Genomic DNA, 6,000 nt, shown 5'->3' on the forward strand with positions numbered 1-6,000 from the left:
TTTGATATGATTTTTTGAGTTGATTTGAAATGGTTTTGAAATGATATGAAATTGATGCAAAAGAGGATACAAATGATGAAAGACACTATTGAGATATGATCATGTTGGCCAAAATATTAGACTTAGTGGAATAAGAAAATGGAATGAGTTAGTATGAAAATGTGATGAAACCATAGATGCAAATCATTTTTTAGCATCTACACTTGCATATATGGTTTAGAATAAGGATCTATGTATCACATACAACATAATAAGGGTATATACATCATATAAAATAGGATTATGTGATATGATATGATTGGGTTTCATTTTGAGCTATGGTTTTTTGAGATGATTGCATTATTGTTTAACACCTTAACAATCATTTTCATACTAAATACTATCACATCACTAGTTTAGCCTATGTGTTTCTTCTAAAAATGAATGAATATCTTCTTGTTCTAAGAAATAAGATATTGATAAATGTTAGATATGATTCTTAACTTTGTTTAGCATTTCACATCAAAGGTTATAGTGTCTATCTTAGACAAGCTTGTTACTATTAATTATCTTTAAATACAATGGCGAACTCTACTTGGACATGGTCTTATACAAAAAGAGTAGGTCTAATTAAATATACTTTAATAAGTAATTAAATATATCTATTAGTTCTTATTGAATAATCATAGGTATAAAATATAACATCTTCAACTAAAAATAGTTTATGGATTATCAAACTATTATAAACTATAAAATAATAACATTTGAAAAGTCCCCTTTTAACCTCTTGTATCCCTTCAAACCTTGACAAGGAACATATATAAAAAATAGAATGATACACTATCTAATGACATTTTTTTCTAATTTTATTATTGAAGCTTTGGTAATGTTGAAGGATCTTTATAAAAATTTGGTGTTGTATTTGGAACTCAATATAGAATATGCCCCAATTTTGGTTGCACATGTGGATAATTGTGTTCCTGCTTTATAATTGTAAGGTTAAAAATTGGAGTAACCCTTGTATGACATTAGTTGGATATGATGTTGCCACACTAGAAAGTACCATTTTTTTGTTACTCTCTTAATGTTCCATGTTTATATGTCTTAAACTTAATAATGTAGTAAAACATATCTAACTTAATCATAACTATAGTAATATATGACCCTTCATCTAGGGCATAACAAGTAGATGTTAATTTTTAAAAGAGTTGTATGTGATTGCCTACAACTCCTAGATGCAACTCTTTCATGCAACTATTGTGCATGATTCTCCCCTCCTTTGGGGGCTTGATCCTACCTTGTTGGATTTGGACAAAGCTTGTTTGGACCTTCTTATAGTTCTTTCCACAAAGTCACTTAACACCCATGTGCAATTTAATTTTAATCTTGTACCCAATCCTACTAGTTTGATTGATGTTTTCGATGATTTGGCTTATATAGGCCCCCTCCCTCCTAGGGCCCCCATTGAGGTTTTGGGTTCCAAGGTAGATGCAATCCCCAAGTTAGACTGGAAAGAAGCTATCTTGGGTTCCAAGATACCTGCAGATTCTGGGGAACAACCTAAGGTTGTTTTGGGATTGGTAGGGCTTGAGATTTCACTATCGGATTTGGTGGTTGACTCAATCTCCTCTAGGGTATCCTTGAGTTTATTTGGGAACTTTGTTTCTTTTTGACCTAATGTAGACATGGTTACGAAATCATGTTTAACTAGATGGAGACTGGTTGGATTTGTGGCTATCCCTGCAATGGCCGGCTCTATCTTTTTTATTAGCTTCACAGTTGAAGCTAACATAAACACTATTTTGGAGGGCTCCTAACATTATGGTAAAAACCTTTTAATGCTCACCAAATGGAAATCAAGTTTTTTCCCTAATCGTGATCTGCATAGGCTTGCTCATGTTTGGGTCAGACTATCGGGTTTCCCTTTAGAATTTTGAGATGAGAGGGTTTCCAAGTGAACTAGAGACTCTTTCAAGTACTTGATTAAAGCTACATAACCACTAGTACCAAGGCAAAACTGGGTTTCACAAGATTTTGCATGAATGTGGTGATGAAATCAAAATGAAGTGCTTGGTCACAACCTATATTGTATGAGAATGCCACACCATTTTTCCAAAATTTCAATATGTCTTGTAACCTAGTTGTGGACTGTAAACATATTGAGATGCTAAAGGAAAAGTCTCCTCTCTTGGAGTGGTTGTGGTTGAATGCTTAAAAAATCCCAAAACAAGGGATTGAGATAGTGGGGAGTCACCTATGGTTTTGGAAGTGAAGGTCACTCAACCTTTGGGTGGGAGTGAGGGACCCAAAAAAAAGGATAAATGGATATCCATGGATTCAGAGGTGGAAATGGGCCCTTAAGCACATGAAAATAGTAACCTTGAAGCTAAGGAGAATGTAGGTAGGGTCTTAGTGATTAAGGAAGTAGATGATCTTAAAGTTGAAGAAGTGAAGATTTCCTCACTACAGAATAAGTTGTTCACACACAAATGGGGGGAAAATCAAATATTTTTTTGAGTCTTCTAGAGGAGGTTGGGAATACCCAGGTTTTAGACACCATCAAGAACCCTTTTAAGAATGGGAACGTCTCACCTTATCTAAATGGTATCCTAGTGGTTTCTATCTTGGTTATTGTTGTAGTGAATTCTCCTATCCATGCCTATTCTAACAAGGATGATTACACCTTGGATAGTAATGCTAGATGGACCATACCCAAAAGGAAATTAAGGGGAGCGAGCAAGGCTGATGTTGGAATAACTATGAAAATTGAGAGACCCAAACCAAGACCCTTCATTAGAAGGAAAAAGTAAGAGATATGGCATAGGGTTGGTAGAACACGCTAGCAAAGATACATATACAAAAAAGAAGAAGATTATATCCTAGAATGTGAGAGGGATTAATAGCCCTAGGAAGTAGTATGAAGTCAAAAAAAAATATCATTGAATTGAAAGTGGACATGATTCTTTTGCAAGAAGGTACAATGATTGTGCAAACATTTTAAAAAGTGGCTGAGTACATTTAGCTAGGTGAAAATTTATCTTATAGCATAGTGATGGGTGCTTTGGGGGGAATAAAAAATCTTTGGAATTGTGATAATGTCATGGGTAGAGAGGTCCTCCTAAACCCCCATTTCACTATTGTTGGCTTTGTCTCTAAAACTCATAAATGGAACCTATTTAATATCTATGCTCCCAACACTCATAATGGATGATTCTTGGTATGGGAGGAGGAAATGAAAGTTTTTGACTCATTTAGGAATGAGAGCATGTTGTGTATGGGAGACTTTAAAAACCCCCTATACCACTCAAAGAATATGGGTGGCTTGGAGGACTTCTCTAAGAGTATGCATCACCTAGAAGACTTCATGGGTCAGAATGACCTTTTTGATATTGATCTCAAGGGAACCCCTTTTACCTAGTTGAACAAAAGACTAGGAAACAACCTGATTTAGATTAGATTTGACCATGTTCTAATCTCTTCTGATTGGGACATTCTCCAATATGCCTCCCTAATGGTTTATCTGAGGACCATCTCTGACCATTCTATGATTTTATTCTCTTGGAAATAGAACCAAACTTGTAGAAGAAGACCCTTTAGGTATAAAATAATATGACACTCACACCCAGATTCTAGAGGTTAAATCTCCCAGTGGTGGAACATTTCTATTCAGAGCTCAACTATGTTCTACCTTGCTTAGAAATTAGAAAGGATTCAAAAGGGGGTCAAAGGGTGGAGTAAATCTTTTTTTGGTAGCCTTTTCAAGGAAAAGAAGGTGACAAAGAAGAAGTTAGAAACCATCTAAACTAATGTGGCCAACAACAACTCATCTCAAGAAGACCAACAGGAGGAAAAGGTTTACCATGCCAAGTAGAAAATATTATTGGACAGGGAAGAAAGTTTTTGGAAATAACAATCGAGGGTTCAGTACCTGGCAAAGGGTGATAGCAACATGAACTTGTTCCACAAATCAAATTCAAAGAGAAAAAAATAGGAACACCATAAGAATATTGGTTGAAAACACTAGCCATGATATTTCAGAGGATGTTGGGATGGAAGAGTGGGTTTCTAAATATTTTTAGGATATCTCAACCCTCCCCTAGCCCACATTGATAACAACACGTAGGATACTATTTTAAGGATTGTGGAACCAGCCATTGATGATCAAATGAATAAAGATCTAGTTAAGAAGGTCACAAAATAGGAAGTGAGAAAAACTATTTTTTCCATGAGCCTATATCAATCCCTGGGGCTTGATGGGTTCCCCCTTGCACTTTTCTAGGAGTTTTGGGACATTGATAAGTCTAATTTTTTCCATGCTACTTGGGACTTTGTTAGGACTAGAAAGTTGCTAAGGGAACTCAACTAGACCTCTATTGGTCTAATACCAAAAATTGATGAAACAAGGTGTCTGGAGGAGTTCAGACCTATAAGCATTTGCAACACAGTTTACAAGATCCTCTCTAAATTAATGGTGAAACACATCAAACTCCTGTTAGAAAATTTCATTGGCCCCTATAAGAATAGGTTTTTCTCAGGAAGATAGATTTTGGATGTGGTTATTATTACCCATGAGGTGATCCACTCCATGGAGAAATGTGGGAACCCAATTATGGCTCTAAAATTGACATTTGTAATGCCTATGATAAGATAATGATGGAGTTTTTGTCTTATATTATTAGAAAGATAGAATTCAAAAAGAATTTATTTAAGATACTCATGGCTACTATTACTATTGTCTAGTTCTCAGTTTTGTTGAATGAGAGCCTAGGCAAATTTTTTACATCCTTCTAAGGTCTTCACGAAGGGGACCACCTAGCTCCTTATTTATTCATCATAGTGGTAGAGGTGCTAGGAATAAACATAAAGACTTTTGTGCAACAAGGAAAACTAAAGGGAATAATATTTGCCTCCTTGATTCCTCTATAGGTTTTCTAAATTTTTTTGATAATAGGTAAAAGTACAAAGCCATGTCACCTTTCAGGATGATTTATCAGAATGACTAAATTTGACTATTTCTATCTAAAAATCAATTTTGTTCAAAAATATGATCTAGATAATTTTTTTCTAGCTAAGTTATATATGGTCTCACACTTTTCCAATTGGAATTGTCTACTAAATGCATGTTTTATACTAGTTTGTATCTAATTACTAAAGAAATAAAATTATTTTAGAAAAATCATGTTTCAATAAATCTTAGTATTTTTTATGATATTTTTTGGTAACATATCAATGCCATTTTATAGAACTCAAAGTCAAGGATATTCTCATATAGAGTTTATAGTGTTTTAATTAGAAATGGTATATTGTAATTAAAAAGTTCTTGAAGCATGTATTTTAACACTCGAAAAGATGCCAATTTTGAGAAAGAAAAAATAAAATAAATCATATCAAAATTTTTTACCTATTATATGTCATTCTAGAGGTGAAAGTCCTCTTCAAGAATGTAAATTTTTTCTTTTTGTTAGAATAGATTTTTTTTGAAAAATGTGGTGGGAGATGAAAACTATCAATTACAGGTGAGTTGAAATTTGAATCATTATAAAAGAGAAAATATAGGTCTAAAGTCAATTTATATTTTTGATTATTCTAGCTATATATATTATCTATAACATTGTCAAAGTTAAAATAGAAATACATCTATTTCCATATAGTTTCATGGTGGGAACTAATCCCCTAATTTTTAACACTTTTTAGCAACTAAAAAATTATCTATAAAAATTAGGAAAATAAATTAATTCTTATTCCAAATAATTATAAAAAACTATAATCCTAAAATTCATCCATTTCTACACATTTTATTAGTTTACTTCATTTTCAAATTCTAGATAATAATACAAGTTTTATGTCATTGAGGGTGAACAATTATACTTTTGTTAGCCTTTTCCTTTACAAAAGGGTGATACGGGTGTGCTTTTACTCCAACACCTTTCTATTTGGTGTATCCTCATTCCATGAAGTGAGATCTTGGAAATACCTTCTTAACTAGTATGAGGAGGTATTAGCCAGAATGATCCTCCTAGA

The sequence above is a fragment of the Cupressus sempervirens genome, chromosome 8 (assembly GCF_028749045.1).
Source record: "Cupressus sempervirens isolate cs-2001-9-10 chromosome 8, ASM2874904v1, whole genome shotgun sequence".
NCBI lineage: Eukaryota > Viridiplantae > Streptophyta > Pinopsida > Cupressales > Cupressaceae > Cupressus > Cupressus sempervirens.